This window comes from Cajanus cajan, chromosome 8 (assembly GCF_000230855.2).
Source record: "Cajanus cajan strain Asha chromosome 8, NIPB_CcT2T_4, whole genome shotgun sequence".
Taxonomy (NCBI): Eukaryota; Viridiplantae; Streptophyta; class Magnoliopsida; order Fabales; family Fabaceae; genus Cajanus; species Cajanus cajan.
This window is the reverse complement of record NC_138524.1, coordinates 48,216,861-48,235,085: the sequence shown is the minus strand read 5'-3', so window position 1 is coordinate 48,235,085 and position 18,225 is coordinate 48,216,861. Positions and strand designations below refer to the sequence as shown.

Here is an 18,225-nt window from a genome sequence, read left to right as displayed (position 1 = left end):
ATTGTGAGATGGTGGTAATATTTGGGTAGGCCATGTGAGGGGTATAGAAATGAGGAGACTTGTTTTTAGGTATCCCAGGAGAGTTGAATGTCACTGCGTTTGTATCTCCTTCCTTTTTCTTTCCTGCACCACTTGAAAATTTCCTTGAACCAGCTATTCCAACTGGGTCAACCACAATCTTCCCACTCCTCATGCCATTCTCAATCCTTTCCCCAATGATAACTATATTAGAGAAATTTGATGAAATATTCCCAATCATCTTATCATAGAACGATGCTCGTAAAGTATCAATGAACAGGGCTACCGTTTCTCTATCGGACAAAGGAGGTTCCACTTGTGCTGCCACTTCTCTCCATCTCTGAGCATATTCCTTAAATGTCTCACCATCCTTTTTAGACATGTTGTGTAGTTCAAATCTATCTGGAACCATGTCAATATTGTATTTGTATTGTTTAAGGAAAGCATCAGCTAGATCCTTCCAGGAGCGGATATAGGCCCGTTCAAGATGCATATACCAATTCAAAGCTGCCCCAGTTAAAGAATCCTGAAAACAATGAATAAGCAACATATCATTGCGAGCATACGCTGCCATCTTTCTGCAGTACATGGTCATGTGATTCTTTGGACAACTTGTTCCTTTATATTTATCAAATTCAGGAACTTTGAACTTTGGGGGGAACTCTATGTCTGGAACCAAACAAAGATCGACAGCTTCACCGATATCATAGCTACCTCCTTCCACAACCTTTAGCCTCTCTTCTAGAATTTGTAACTTTTCGCTAGACTGAACATGTTCAATTCCTGAGGTTGGTTGATATCCCCCAGAAGTTTGGTGAGGATTCCCTTGGTTGGTGAAATTAGGATTTTGGGCTTGGTAGGGAATTTGATGTTTGTAAGAGGTGGCATTCATAGGTGGAACCTCAGGTTGGGTTGGTGGCATTTGTTTAGGCGGCTGGTTCACTAATGGTTGGTGCTTATCCGGAGGATCCATGATTGTTGGAGGTGTGTAGTTGGGCGGAAGGCCATATTGTGGCCATTGGACCTCTGGAGGGTCAACATGTTGGTCGGGATTAAGATGTAGAGTTAATGGTTGTGTTGGGGCTGGGGTAAAGCCAAGTGGATACGCATGAGAGGTTGATGATTCTCCTCTAGCTAATGGAGGGGTCCCTTCCATGTTTTTCACTTGTATCGATTGCAACATCTCTATAATTTGAGCCATTTGTTCCTTCAGTTAATTGATATCATTTCTCATTTCTTCGTTGCGTTCCTCCATCTCATCCATGATCTTGGCCTGAGAGCGTGTTCTATAACGATGCCGAGGAAACACTTTGTTTTTTTGCTTTATTGCTTTCAAAATACAAAGTAAATTTTTATGAGTATAAAAGAAAAAAGAAGACACAAATTATTATTATTATTATTATTATTTATTTAATTTTTTTTTTGTGAAGATATTGGTTTTGTATTCAAATTAAAGAGTGATTCCCCATATCTTAATGCTAGAGGCAAAATCTCTTAGGTTATACAACGGTTGACACTTATTTCAAGGGAGCATTCACTCCTCAATGGATAAGGTCATCTTACTAGCAATGCAAGAGTACGAACCACACATTTCTAAACAATGATCAATCATCTCAAGATAAAAATGTGATCAACAATCATTCAAGGGAGAATTCTCTCCTCAATAAATGATGTCTAAAACAATATATCAAGTCAAATGTGCTATTATTATACTCCAAATCAAAATGGGTTACAATAATTGTATTATCTCATTTTACATGAGACTCCTAGCTAAATTTTGACAAAATTTCACGAGCTTGAAGATCTTCCAAGGAAGCTTTATTCCAGGACTTGAGTTGATCTCTTCATTTACTTCGTGCACATGAATCTTCAAGCTTTCGACTTGTTTTTGGACAGCTTCAGTCATGTCTCCACACGTCTTCATCCACTCTTTCACCTTCTCACGATGGTGTTTTGCAATTAAATGTAACCCATTGACATCAGATTTTAGCTGGTCCTGCTCTAATGTTAAATCGTCAATTCTTCTCAATAATTGTTCTTCATTTTGACTAGCCATCTTGAGTGACTCAGAGTATTCTATAGCCACATTCCACCATTTCTCTACCTCTTGGTGTGCATCTGTTAGCTCCTCTTGCATGCGTTCTATTTTTTGTTCTTTCTCACGATCACCTATTTCTGAACGCTCTTTTTCTTCTTGGATTTTTGCCATCTCATTTTTTACTTTTTCAATCTCTCTTTCCATATTTTTCAAAAGGGTTTCTGACTCTTTTTCTGCCATTCTCTTTACTTTTTTCACATGGGTTGAACTTTCATAAGCATCAGCACATTCATTTTTTAGGTGTTCAATTTCCATGTCCTTCTTCTGACATTGCCTCTTAAGAATCTCTATTTCAGTTTGAGCACGTTCTTCTTTTTCTTCCATCAACCTCATTTGAGCTTTCATGACTTCTAACTGAGAGGTTAAAGAAGTCAATGCTTGGTTAGTTTCATGAGATTGACTCTCTTCATGTTGGACTTCTTTGAGAATCGGGATGGAAATTCTTCTGGCCTTCCTCCATTCTTTATATTCTGAAGAGGCTGTCACACGAGGTTTTCCAAGCTCTGCTTCCCCTTTCTTTTTGATCTTCCCCCAAGCAGCTCTAACTTCTGCCTGTTGCCTCATATTATCTGAAGCATATTGAAAGCTCAAACCTCCTAACTCTTTGCTCTGAGGCACAAATTGAGTCCATTTGAGTTGTCTAAGAGCAATTGTTGGGGTGTATGCTACACATCCTCTCGACCCCATTAATGGAACATTCAAGAAATCCCCACAACTAAAAATTGTATTTCTAGGATGGTACCAAGGACATACCCATGTAAAATTCTCTTCTTTTAATGTCGAAAGATCTCCTTTCCACTCTGATGCTTCTAATTTCTTCACTGGAATACGATGGAAGCTTCTTAGAGGATCTGGCATATATCCCATATGATTGGAAGCATATAAATGGGTCATGATCCAAACATATAATAAATGATTACAAAATCGTAGCATTCCTCTTTTCTTTTGATGGCATACTTCCAGAGAGAGGAGACTATCGGCAAGAATGGCTGGAACAGGATTCTTTTTTTGTGTTTCGTAAGCGAAGAACACATCCATAGCTGCTTGATCGATTAAGCCCATTGTGAATGGGAACAAAACTAACCCATAAATAAGTAGAGCTAGAGTCTTGTTGAAATGTTCCCAATCACCTAAACCCTAAACCCTAAACCAACAATTTTCTCTCTTGATACATAGTTCCCTTTATATAGATAAACATCAGCTTCTTCTTTGAGAGGTAACCTTAGTATTATCTCATATTCTTCAATTGTGGGAACCAAATCCATATGAGGCAACTCAAAGCACCTAAAATCTGAATTCCAATATTGGGCTAATGCACTTAGCATATTAGTTTCTATTGAGACCAATAGCAAATCCAGAATCTGTCCATATTTCTTTTGAAAGTTCGCACGAACCTCCTTACTCATTTTCTGGCAGATCTTACCTACCCTTTGGAGATCATTTTTTAGCACATTTATCCTGATACTCTTACTTAACCCTGATGCATTGCTAGTATGATTTTGAATCTCCTCCATATTGAATACTATCAATTATTTTAAGGTTTAAAAGAAAAGAAAAAAAAATGAGATGAGGACTTAATTAAATGAAAAGAAGAAAAAAAATGAGACAAAGACTTAATTAAAATGTGACTTACTATGCCCCTAATATGCATGTATGCATGACTTTTTATCATTTATCCTTTATTTATTAAAAAATTTATTTTAGGCAAGAAAAACAACCTAAAAAATTGATATTGAATATAAATTTATGATGCATGAATGTATAACATTTTTTTTGTTAGTATGAACATATATCAAAAGAGGGATAGAGAGTAGTGCGATGTGACCTATTACGGTAAGCCTAGGGTAGTAAATTTCTAAGGTTAACACCCTACTTTGGAAGGTCATTAAGTCCACCTATTAGTACATGGTTTTGTGGGTGGATCTAAAAACTCCCCAAGATTTATTGGTCCCCAGGTTTCCCTTATCATATAAATAAGGACCTAGCGCATGAATTAATCACAAGTAGGGAACATACCCTCTCAATATGATTAACCCATGCAACTAGTAACAACCTGAGCGGTAACTCAACAACGGTCAAGTGAGCATCAAGCCCCTCAATAACAGTCATCAAGCCACCTTCTCTTCTTAGGCTCGCATAGGCTCGGGTATAGAGCCCAAAGTGTGTGAGGTACAAGTGTTAATGGGTGTGTAAGATAACAAACAAACATGCAAATAAAATAAACAAAACTCTAATTTAAACTTAAATCCAAACAAAGCATGCGTATCAAACAGAAATAATAAAACAAATAAATACAACAAATAAATAAATAAATAAAATAAAATAAAAGGAAAGGAAAAAAATAATATTTATAAAGTCATAATTTTGCGCAATTAATTTAACAAGGCCTGACTCTCAAACATCCCCAGTGGAGTCGCCAGCTGTCGTAACCGGGATCACGACGGGATGACGCTAACATTTCTTTTCAATGGAGCCGCCACCAATATTTTATTTCAAGGGAAAAACATTGGAAAACTCTTTAAAAGATAATCTTTAAAATTAAAGTTGGGTTCGGGAGTCGATTACGTGTAAGGAAGGTATTAGCACCCTACAACGCCCGTAAAAATAGTACCTTTAATTAATTGCGCAAAATTATATGAATTTATAAATATTTAATTTATTCCTCAAAAACGTATGTGAGATATATTTTCTTTAATCTAACATGCCCCCTTTTTTATTTTTTTTTATTAGAAAATTATAGGGATTTGGGTTAGCAAATGGCTAATCAATAAACCCTCCAATAACATGAAAGATAGAATTGCTATTCAATCCATGTTATTGACTTTTATTTGTTGATACTAAAATATGCTTAAAGTGTAGGACAATGAATAAGTATTATATTAACTTTTATGATTTACATGATATTAAAGGGTAGAAGTGCTACTCAATTAATATCATTAACCATAAAAATAAATGTACATAAGAAAAATTATGTTTATATTTTTATTTAAAGAAATAGACTTTGCACAAGGATCCAAGTTAGCAAATGGCTAATCAATAAATCCCTCCAATAACGATAAAAATAGAAATGCTATTTAATTAACGTTATTGGTTGCAACAGATCTTTACTCTTTAGAAAGAAATTTCATATATGAGAGTTTAAGCTAGCAAATGACTAGTCATTAAATCCCAGGACCTAATAATGTTAAAGATAAAAATGTTATTCAATTAACATTATTATTGGTCGTATATTAAATATTTTTTTTAAATAATAATCTTAAAGGCAACAAATCGTATTCACTATGTACAAACAATAAGCAAAAATAAATAAACAAACAAACAAAAATAAAATAATAATAATAATAAATAAATTAAGAGAAGAAACGATACCAAATGAGTTGAATCTTTGAATATGATGATCAAGAAGGTGCTTTTTGGCTACCTTTCACACTACAGAGGTGTCTCACAAATTTTAAGAAATACAAAAGAGAGGGGGAAAAGAGAGAAAAAATTTCGAGCTCTGAAGAGTACTGGACGAAATTTTTCAGGTCCTGAAAACTGTGCCCCAGACGTCTATTTATAGACGTCAGACCTGACTCAGAACGGCCCGTTCCAAAATCGGAACGGCCCATTCTGAAAATGGACGTTATGTGTTAAATGTGAATCTGGAACGGCCCGTTCTAAATTCAAAACAGCCCGTTCTAAACGCGCAACAGCCGTTCTGAATTTCGGAACGGCCCGTTCCAATTTGGAACGGCCCGTTCCAAAAAAATAACTGCCCGTTCTAAGATCAAAACGCCCTGCTCTGGGTTAGGGTTGTAGGCCTTTCTGCTGACTTGGAACGGCCCGTTCCCATTTCGGAACGGCCCGTTCTCAATTAGGTTTGTGGTGTCTTTTTGTAACTTGGAATGGCCCGTTCCAAATTTGGAACGGCCGTTCTGGGCTACTTCACTTTTTTGTTTTTTAACTCTCTGGTTGTCATAGGGTGTTGCCTCTATACTTTGGAAATTCCTTCTCTTCATGGTAGATGTGCATTTCATTATTTTTGTGAATCTGGATAAAATTGATTATTCACACTGAGCATGGGACTCCTGCTACTGTTTCTGCTGAGGCTCGCGGCAAGGGGCCAAGTTCCGAGATACCGTCATCCACTCCAGCGACTTCGGCGCTGCCGTCTGGTCTACCAAAGGGGGCTCCTAAAAGTCAATACCTCGCCCATCGCTTTGGGAAGGAGCGCTCTCAGAAGCGGTTGGACCACATGAGCGCTTCGGAGGATATAGATTCTCTTTGAAGCACGGGGGTTACCTCGGTGAAATTCTTCGCCAAAGATTCGCTGAGCACGGCTGACCGAGCCATGATCGAGTCGGTCGGACCCGTGGAAGGCCTTGATGCTACCGAGGTCTTCCTGCAGAGGACCATGGCCATCGTGGACCACTGGAAGCACAAGTGGTCCAAGCAGCAGGAGGACTTGGCAAAGCTGAAGGCTCGAGTTCAGCCTTTGAAGGAGGAGGCCAAGGCCTTGAAGGAAGAGAACAGGGCCTTGGCAGGTGCTCTCGAGGATGCCAAGCTGCAGAACGAGGCCGAGCTTCAAGCCACCCGAAGGGAGTTGGAGAGAGTTCAGAAGTCCTTGGAGATTGCTCTAAGGTCTAATGAGACTCATGCTGCCCAGGTGAGTGAGCTGCGGGAGCTCGCCAATTCTTCCCGGAGTCGAGTGCATTCCCTGGAAGACGAGGTAACCTCTCTCAAGGCTGATCTGGTGGCGACGGTCGAGAAGCGCCTTTGCGATGAGGTGCTTCTTGGTGGGAAAGAAGAGGAGGTCGCCGCTCTGAAGGTGGACTTGGCGAGGATGGTCGCGACAAAGGCAGAGCTGGAGAGGAAGCTCGAAGGAACTGAGCGAGCTGTCTTGTTCGAGCACAAAAGGAGATTCCTCAAGGCTGCTCGCCAGGAGAGTCTTCTTGCGCCGGGGTTCGACTTCTCCGCTATGCATGTTGAGAAGGAGGTGCGCTTCGGGAAGCTGGTGAAAGAGGACGATGTCCAGCATAGCTCAAGCGACAATGCCTCTGCCTAGGCCGATTTTGTAATAGCTTAGTTTATTCTGTTCTGCTCGATTTTTTCTTTGGATTCATGTGTTGAACTTCTGCAAACATTGTTGTGTATATAATATTTTTTCTTTCGAGATTTTATCCTCGCGCTTTTGGTGGTTCTATTTGACCTTCTGCTTATGCACTTGTGTTTTTTGTGCTTTTCTGGTGCTCAAACTTGGCCTGGAGTAAATGATTCGTATTAAGGTTCGACCTCGACCCTTGGTGAGATAGAACGATTCAGACCGAGATTCAAACTCGACCTCTGCGTAGGATAAAAATAATGTGTGCCAAGGTTCGTACTCGATCTCGGGTTAGAGTAAAGTAAATCTTACTAAGGTTCGAACTCGACCTCGGCTTAGGGTGAAGTTAATCGTACCAAGGTTCGAACTCAACCTCGGTTTAGAGTGGCATTAATCGTACCAAAGTTCGAACTCGACCTCGGTGTAGAGTGGGATTAATCGTACCAAGGTTCGAATTCGACCTCGGTGTAGAGTGGGATTAATCGTACCAAGGTTCGAACTCGACCTCGGTGTAGAGTGGGATTAATCGTACCAAGGTTCGAACTCGACCTCGGTGTAGAGTAAAATAAATCGTGCCAAGGTTCGAACTCGACCTCGGTTTAGAGTGCAATGAATTGTACCAAGGTTCGAACTCGACCTTGGTGTAACATGAAGCATCTTATGGTAAAATGATGCAGAATTAAGAGAATATGAATGGAAAAGAATGAGTTATTTTATTGATGTTATGTGTGCCTCATTAAAAACCCTCTCAACCAAAACCCATTTTTCTATTTTTTGGGACAAAAGACTGAGGCGGGAAAAAAGTGCACAGCTCATTCGTACAAATTTAGCTGAAATAAAACTTGAGATGCGTGGCATTCCAAGTCCGTGGGATAGCTTTGCCACTGAGTTCTTCTAGCCTGTATGCCCCATTTTCTAAGTCTTCTATCACTCGGAATGGGCCACCCCAATTGGGAGCAAGCTTTCCTTCTGACGTGTCTCTTCGTGCGTCGCCCAATAGTCGCCACACTAAATCACCAACTCGGAAAGAGCGAGGTCGCACTCTCGTGTTATATCGTCTGGAAGCTCAGAGTTTACAAGCTTCTTCATGAATCTGAGCTTTGTCTCTGAGCTTGTCAATCAGATCGAGATCGGCTGCTATCTCTTGAGTGTTTTGATTGCTGTTGAAGACCTGGCGTCGATGAGACGTCTCCCCGACTTCCACTGGGATCATTGTGTCAGCTCCGTAAGTCAGCCTGTAAGGTGTCTCCTGCGTTGTTGATTGAGGGGTGCAATGGTACGCCCAGAGGATGCTGGAAAGTTCATCAGCCCATTGTCCCTTGGCATTCCCTAGCCGCTTCTTGAGCTCTCGGAGTATCACCTTGTTTGCGGCTTCTGCTTGGCCATTAGTCTGCAGGTCTTCCACCGAGGTCGGAGGTGCTTAATTCCAAGTTCCCGAAGGAAGTCTTCGAAGCTCTGCGCAATGAATTGTCGGCTGTTGCCGGTAACAAGGGAATGCAGAATTTCGAACCTGCATATGATGCTCTTCCAGGTGAACTTCCGTATGTTCTCAGTGGTGATCTTGGCGAGTAGGCACGCTTCAATCCACTTGGTGAAGTAGTCGATTGCCACCAAGAGAAATTTGAGCTGACCTTTCGTGAGGGGGAACGGTCCTAAGATGTCCATTCCCCACTAGGCGAAGGGCCACGGAGACATCATCTGGTGGAGAGCTTCAGGTGGCTGTCGATGCGTGTTGCTGAACTACTAGCACTCTTTACATTTTTGCACGTAGGCTTGGCAGTCCGACTTCAAGGTGGGCCAGTAGTATCCAGCTCGAAGCACCCTGGTCGCCATCGAGCGCGCTCCGGAATGCATGCCACATATACCTCGGTGGATCTCTTTGATGACATAAGTGGCTTGAGGTGTGGTCAAGCATTTGAGCAAAGGAGTAGAGATGTCGCGCTTGAACAGTTCGTCTCCAATAATTGCGAACTTAGCCGACCTTACCCTCATCTTTCGAGCTTCATCTTTGTCTTTGGGTAAAACTCCTGCCTTCAAGTAGTTCCAAATACATGTCATCCACCTTTGCTCTTCGCTATCGCTGGTGTTGACGACCTTGTCGTCCAAGCTGGGTGAATGCAAGGTTTCTTGGATAATGGTCCGATGCTATCCAAGGCGTTTGGTACTGGCGAGCTTTGATAGGAGGTCGGCTTTGGTATTTTGCTCTCGTGGTACATGCTGTATAGTGAACTCGTCGAAGGACGAGATCTGATGTGATGCCATGTGGAAATACCGCTGTAGAAGAGCATCCTTGGCCTGGTATGTCCCGCTGAGCTGCTCTACCATGAGTTTTGAGTCGCTATTACAACTCACTCTTCGTGCTCCGAGGTCGCGGGCCAGCCTTAGCCTTACGAGAAGTGCCTCATATTCCACCTGGTTGTTGGACACCTTGAAGCCAAACTTGAGGGATTGCTCCAAAGTGACTTGATTTGGTCCTTCCAAGATGATACTTGCGCCACCACCCTTAGAGTTGGAGGACCCATCAACATGTAAAGCCCATACCTGCGGTTCATCGACTGAGGTTGGCGTTAGCTCGGCAACGAAGTCGGCTAGGCATTGAGCTTTCAGGGCGCCGCAACTTTCGTATTGGATGCCAAACTCAGACAATTCTAACGACCATGCTATCATCCGCCCGACGAGCTCTGGCTTTCTCAGGATTTGTTTGATTGGGTAGTCGGTCTTGACGACTACCTGGTGGCTCTAGAAGTAGGGTCGGAGACGCCGAGCTGCGGTGACAAGCGCCAGTGCGAGCTTTTCGATCGTCTGGTACCGTTTCTCTGTGTCCTGGAGGACTCGGATGATGAAGTAGACTGGCGTCTGCACTTTCTGGTTCTCTTGCACTATAACTGTGCTGATCGCGTCTTCTGCCACGGCCAGGTAAAGGAGGAGGTCGGCTTGATGATCCGGCCTTTGGAGAATTGGCGGAGTCGTAAGGAAGGCTTTGAAGCTTTTGAAAGCCTCTTCGCACCAATCCGTCCATTCAAAATTTTTCGGCTTGCGCAGCAGGGTGAAGATGGGCCCCGCTTTCTCTGCCAGCCTAGGGATAAAACGGGACAGGGAAACCAACCTCCCCGCCAAGCGTTGGACTTCCTTCAAATTTTGAGGGCTCTGTATCTGAATGATGGCTTTGCACTTCTCCAGGTTGGCCTCGATCCCCCATTTAGTGATCATGAATCCAAGGAACTTACCTCCCTGGATGCCAAAGACGCACTTTTCTAGGTTGAGGCACATGTTGTGCTTCCTGATCTGCCCAAACACCTCGGCGAGGTCGGCAGCATGATCCTCGGTCGAGGTGGTTTTGACTACCATGTCGTCGACGTAGACCTCCATGTTCCGTCCGATCTGCTGGTGGAAATCCTTGTCTATCAGCCGCTAGTAGGTGGCTCCCGCATTTTTGAGGCCGAAGGGCATCACTCGGTAGCAGTAGTTGGCGTGATCGGTGATGAATGACGTATGCACCTTGTCTGGTGGGTACATCATGATCTGATTGTACCCGGAGTAAGCATCGAGGAAACTGAGGAGGGCGTGCCCAGATGCTCCATCAACCAGCCTGTCGATGCTCGGCAAGGGGTACGAGTCCTTGGGGCATGCTTTGTTCAGATCAGTGTAGTCGACGCACATGCGCCACTTCCCCGAGCTCTTCTTCACCAGGACCACGTTTTCCAGCCACGTGGTGTACCTGACCTCACGGATGAAGCCTGCATTTAGTAGCTTTTATGTCTTGATTGGCCCCACGGTGGGCGCCAAATGTTCTTACCGGAGATCGGTCGTGGGGGACGATCTGCTGGGTAAGATCGGCGAGCCTCCTTCACTGGTACGCTTGTTGTTCCAAGATGGGGGTGGTACCTGCAAAAGAGACTCCGATGCTAAAGTTAGTGTTTGTGGGAGTATATGTCTCGTATAAGTAATGCACGTACCTTTGTGTGAATTAGGGTTTCGTTGGGCCTTAGGCCTGAGATCAGTTCATGACCTATTTGGATGCCGGGCTGACGTGGCTCAGCGCGTGTCCGAGGTCACGCTGCGCTGAGATGCCGAGCTCGAGCTCGGCATAGCGATACGGATGGTACATGCTCCATTAATCTGAAATACACTCAAATAATAGATGCTAATTCAGATTCTCAACATTGTTTAATATATATATATATATATATATATATATATATATATATATATTACTGCAATCAATTTAATTCTTCATAATGTATAACGTATTTTTTTCTACATATGGTAATTGCCCTCTCAAGTTGTGAAAGAAAATCAGATTCTACAAAAGGGTGATAGAACAATTGATGTTGATGATGAATGTACCACACTTGTGGATGTAAATATATTTGTTGGAGATCAGATTATTGTGAAGGACTCTAAGATCCATGAAAATCGAGATATTGCAGGTAAGCTATTTGATACTAGTACTTGGATATATTTTCTTTATATACACAGAAAGTTGTCATATTGATATTTTGCAGATGAGTTTTGTGATGAGAAAATGGAAATACATCATACTGAGGTAGGGTTTCGTGGAACACTTAACTTCGAATGTTTCATCCCAGGTTGTTTAGGAAGCGCACTTTTAGTGGTATCATGTTTTTTAATATTTATTGGTGTACATATAAGCAGTGTTTAAAAACCCAGATCGGACCGCCGGCCGGATCTGTTGAGCCGAGAACCGGTGGTCTAGCTGATCTGAATCTTAAGTTGGATCGGTTATGCATTCGACCCGTTCCAAACTGGATTGAACCGGTCAATTTTCTTGTTCAACCAATGAACCGATGGGTCAAACCGGTTCAACCACATTTTTTTTAAAAAAAAATTTTTAAAGGACCACAAACCACAAAAATAACAATGAGAAATAAATTTGTTAATGGAAGAGTAAAGAGTCTTATTAAGCATAAGAATAACTATTTATTCTAATATATTTGTATATAATATATGCAACTTAAATAACTTTTATAATATATTATTAATTCTAAATTATATATTTAATAATATAATATCTATGTAGATATTACATATATTATTTTGTAATATAAATTGTAAGAATATTATATATATACATATTATTTATATTTTTAATTTGTATTAATATACTGTTTAACATGTAATTTTTATGTATTTCTTTATATAAAATAAAAATAAAGATAATTTTAAATAAGATGAAAACTGAAATGTAAAATAGGATATGAATTTATTAAAATTTATAAGTATAAAATATATTTAATATAAATATTTAAAAAAAATTAATAAAAACCGAGTCATGTGATTCTATTAATGACCCACCGGTTTAACCTTTGACCCACTGACCCAGTACCCAAACCAGTTTGATCACCGATCTGATTTTTAAAACTATGCATATAAGTTCTATAGTGTGGACCTTACATAGCATTGGACATAATAGGTCCTAAAGCCAAGATAATGGAAAATTTTGGAATGTTGCTCTTTTTGTCTGGGTTTTGTGTGTCAGCAAATGCTCAAAGGTTACCTCAATTAAAAGTGAAGGAATGCCAATTGCAGTTTTAGATACCCTATTTAGAGGGATTTTGAGCCTTGAAAATCAAATATATGAATTACAAGCAGTGTATCGGTCCAAGCTAGTTAGCGAGCTTTCTTATAAGCACTTGCTGGAGAAGAAAAACATAATTAATTTCCTCTATTAAAATTAAAATCAACTTATGCATGAATTTAAATCAACTTTTTAGATTAATTAAATGATTGAAACTTCCCAAAAACTGGTTTTAATTAATGGGATAAGTTTATCTTATTTTTTAAAATTTTCTTTAATTAGTACTTCCAAAAAAATATCCAAATAGAACTTTAATTCAATATTAATATAATAATTTAATTGCCATGTATTTTCTTTCGAACATATCTTTAAAACAACAAAACTATTTTCTAATATAAAAAAATTCCTCTTTAAAATTTATTTTGAAGTAAAAAATTTAAAATCGACTTTAATATATTAAAAACAAATTCTTATGTTGTGTAATAATATTTTTAGGATTTTTCTATAATGAAAAAGTTTGTAGAAATTCTTTTACTTTTTTATCTAATCTAGTTTTTATTTATCATAAATATTAATGAAATGAATATCAATATTTTAAAATAAACTATCAATAAATAAAAAAATGATTTTTTTCTACAATATAAATTACAAATGTTAAATATAATTTATATATCTAAATGTAACATTTTTTTATGTAAATAATTTATTTTAATTTTTAATTATGTATAATAAGTATGCATGTGCATTACACATTAAAATATTAATAAGTTTTGAAACTAAAGTTGTTTGGTAGTTTTAGCTCAAGAGTTTATATTAAACTTAATTGTGTTTCATTGTCTCACATTGAGTTGTTCATAATGAAATTAAGATCCTCTACAGTTTTAAAATAATTGGGTAACCATATGATAGGTTACTACACTTAATATAGTACAACAATTGTGCAATCGAATATACAAAATCTACTAAATCAATCAATTTTGACTTTAAAACATAAAGTCTCTTATGGGATTATAATTAAACCTTGTACATATATACAAGTATACATCTAGTAAAACATAGAAACCTTTACACAAATTAAGTGTCTCTAAAACAACTACTGTATCATAACAACACAACATAATAAGGCCATCTCCAACATGATCATCACCAAGTGTGCCCTCCAACGATATCTTGCCCTATTTCAATACCAAGTATTATCATCGCAATTCAATAACATGAAAAAATAAATAAGGATAAACTTGTGAAAGAAAATGACATACGATATGATGTAAGAAATAAGCAATTTATAACAACATATACAACTAAGGCAACAAGTTAGCTTTTCAACTTAAAATTATAGCAATAACTTTAGTAATATTCATAACTTAGCAACAAAAATATGTTGATCAATTTAAAACCATCAAAGCAATATAAGCAACTCAACCTCATATTAGCTTTATAACTTTAAAGCATAAAATCAAGGAGAACAACATTCCAATCGTTACTACAAGATGCATATTCTACATCGGTTCTCTAAAGTCATCTACATCGGTTCAAAAATCGATGTAGAATACAGCAACTTAAAAAATGTATACATTTTTACACCGGTTCTGAAAACCGATGTAGATTTAAGCATAAATCTACATCGGTTTTCTTGAGAACCAATGTAGATTGCATTTTTTAAAAAAATAAAATCATGTTTATTTTTGGATTCTTTCTAATTACTTGTAATGAACATATATATAGCTTTAGAAATTTGTTTACAAATTACACAAAAACAATTTGACACGTTCCAATTAGACACATGATTTTCTAGCACCAAACAGTAACATACAAGATATGAAGCAATAAATACTATCTAAAAATTCATACATAAGAATTAAAAGTGAAAGTTATGAAGAGTATGTTTATGATGGAGCACCAAGATATGAAGCAAGTCGTAAAATATCACAAAATATTCCACCAGTTGTGACCTGAGCACCAACTCCTGGCCCACGAACTATTAGAGGCTGATCCTAATACCTTCTTGTTGTAAATGCAATAATATTATCTAACCCAAACAATTGTGCAAACGGAAGATCCTTCTTGTATCTTCGCAGTTCTACCACTCTTTTTTTATTAGTCACGTCCACCACTCCCACGTATCTCAAGACCTTCAGAGTTCAAATATAACAATTTGAGTTGTGATATATGAGAGAGGTGTCATAATGAAAATATACATACATATATATTTTGAAGGACACAAACAGGAAGCCATAAACCCAATATAAATCAATTCTTATACCGTTCTGTTTACTTGAATCAAGGTCTATATGGAATACAATTATTCTTTTAAATACTTTAACAAAATATACATACATATATGGAATACTATTCTTTGTGAACTCCTGATCAAATTTTGGTAGCTCTTGCATAAACTCTTGAGCTGATGCACAACCCTGCATAGAATCATCATAACATCTTTGTCAATTAACATGCTACATGCTAAAACCAAAAACTTAACAATCAATATAAATTGGTTCTTACTCACAATGGTTCTAGCACAAGGCTTTCAACTAGAATATTAGACAATTCTAGCTTTAATCCAGATTCCCTAGCAAGAATTATCACCTGTAGATCCAAAACAGCTTCATGATGTTGAATCTAAATTGCCACTGCCAAAACAGGATTACATGAAGCATAAAAAGCTATCATGAAGCAAGATTAACATTGTGATAAGAATTGGGTTCAACACCTTTGGCCGCCATTTCATCAAGAACTAACCGAGCCTCCAACAACTCTCCATTCCTAAGCAACCCCAATAACCAAATGTTATAACTTTCCAAAGAGACAAACTTGCCAACTTTCTTCATTGTCTCAACCAAACCCTTAGCATCGTCCATTATCTCGTGCTTGCAGAAGTCCTTAAGCATCAAATTAAAAGTCACAACATTGGGCCTAGGAAGGCCCAATGCCTCATCCATCTGCATATCTCTGAAAATCCTCGAAGCCTTTAGAATCTTCCCAGCTCGACAAAGCACCAAGATTCTGGAGTTGAAGGTAACCACATCAGGCAACACACCTTGCTGGGTCATCCTCTCAACAAGCTTCTCAGCCTCGTCGTTCATGTCCTTTCTACAAAACGAAGAAACAAGAGTGTTGTACATGACCCTGTTAGCAATGTGGGAGAAAGTGTTATTGTGAAGGAGGTTGAAGGCCTGTTTGGCAAGGCCGGCGCGGCACAAGCCGCGAACAAGAATCCCGAGAGTGAACTCATTGGGGAGGCATCCCTTTTGGGGCATTTTGTCGAACAGTTGGAGGGCGTGGTCGAAGGCGCGGGATGAGGAGGTTAAAGGTGTAGGTTTGAGGGGCGACACGTGCAGCGAGCATGTCAGTGTAGAGGCAGGTGACGAGGTCGGGGCGATTGAGGCAGAGGGTGGAGCGGAGGAGGAGGTTGAAGTGGGAGAGGGTTTGGTCGACGTGGCCCAATTGGGCGAGGACCCAGACCATGGAAGTGATGGAAGAGTGGGCCATGTGGTTGGGGTGAGAGGAGAGGAGGAGGTGGTGGAGGTGGGGGAGTTGGCGGTGCATGTTGGCACCGGTGAGGATGCGTGTTGTGATAGTAACAAGTTGGTGAGTGTGAGTGAAAGAGGAGGAGGAAAGGGAAGATAGAAGGCGCTTCACCAGATGAAGAGAAGAGGGTTCGCTCTCCGTCGTTGCTGGCGGCGGCTGGGGACGTTGCTGAGTGAAAGGGTATGCTTTAACCTAGGGTGTTCGCGAGGCACATACGAGGGTCTCATTTCTACATTGATCATAAGTAAAACCGTAGAATAACTTCCTGATTCCATTTCTACATCATTCAATCATAAAACCAATGTAGAATGCTCATATTTACATCGTTTCTCCTCCCAACTAATGTAAATATGTTTACATTTTCTATTTATTTACAAGTTTGTCACCGCGTTTATGATTTACATCGGTTTTACTAAAATCGATGTAAATATAGCGATGTTAAATAGTGTTTTTGTAGTAGTAAATAATCAACTAAAAAAAATTAAGCAAATGAACAACTAAATCAACTTCAACCATAACATAGCAATATTAATCACAACTTTCAACAACTATCATAACTTACAACATATATAACATTCTTTACATAAATAACTTTAATCACAACTTAAATAACTTTAAACAACTAACGTGTTGTCACACATATCCACTTATGGAGATCTCCTACAATAAAAGTGAGCGGTCTAAGTAGCTTGACCCTATTGAATCACTATGTTTGACCTATCACAATTAGATTATGTACATACACTTCAAGCCACCTTGAGGGCTTGGTAAATAACTTAAACTGATTTCTCAGATTTTGACACTTAAACTAGGAAAATCTAGTGTTATTGTCAAGGTAGAACAAGTTGGATGTGAGTCTACCATGGCCTTAGGATGCATATTTAAGCCTTATATGGAATTAACCTGTCAATTATCCTTCAAATACTATGCACCTTTCCAACAATTAGTTAAGGATTTTATCCTTCAATTTCATATCTTACTTTGTTGGTCCCTTCTTAATTAGTATGACTCAACCTCCACCATACTATTTTTAACTGAAAAACCTATAGGAGACAAAAACTTCCCAATCAAGAGGTAATTTACTCACTGAAGAATTTTCAACTTTGGTCTCCCTAAGCACCACAATTTATATCAACAAGAATGAATATTTAATTTCAAAACAACTTTTCTCTCCTATAATTTTTATGTAACAACAACTTAAAACATGCATCTCATGCTTATCTTAACTTACATCATACAACTTTAAATAATAAACAACTTACTTCTTAATCAACTTAGATAAGCATCATATATCAACATATTATGAACTAGATGTAATTATCATCAACTTACATTCACAACTTAAGCACTGGGAAATAAATCAACACAATTATTATTATTATTATTATTATTATTATTATTATAATTATATATAATGTGGTTGAGACACTTCGTGACTTTATATTTTATTTAATAATTTTTTTTTATAAATTATTATTATTTGATAGATCAATTAATGTTGTATTTAGTGTTCAAACCTAAAGGTCTTGAATTTAAGTTTTAATTCTATAAAAATGATTAATTTTTAACATTTAAAAATTTAAGGATAAAATTGTCTAAAAGTATGTATACCAAATAAGAAATTCCTTTTATTGTATGTTATAAATGTTAAGATATTAATATGAGAAGTTATAACAACATTATTTTGTTAATTATCACTACAAGAAAAAGTTAAATTTCCCACGGATAATTTCCCACGGACAAAAATCCGTCAGAAATTTCCCACGGATTTAGATCCGTGGGAAATTTCTGACGGAATTTTCGACGGATTTTTAAATGATGGAATTTTCGACGGAATTTCCGACGGATTTAAATCCGTCTGAAATTTTTTACGAAATTTTCGACGGATTTAAATCCGTCTGAAATTTCTAAGAGAATTTCCCACGGATTTAAATCTGTATGAAATTTCTGAACAGA

The 18,225-nt window shown here is 38.5% G+C and overlaps 1 pseudogene; it reads left to right on the top strand.

Moving 5' to 3' along the window:
• LOC109811529 (ubiquitin carboxyl-terminal hydrolase 26-like) overlaps positions 1-11,797 on the top strand; it is a 133,492-nt pseudogene extending 121,695 nt beyond the window's left edge.
• The last annotated feature ends 6,428 nt before the right edge of the window (positions 11,798-18,225 follow it).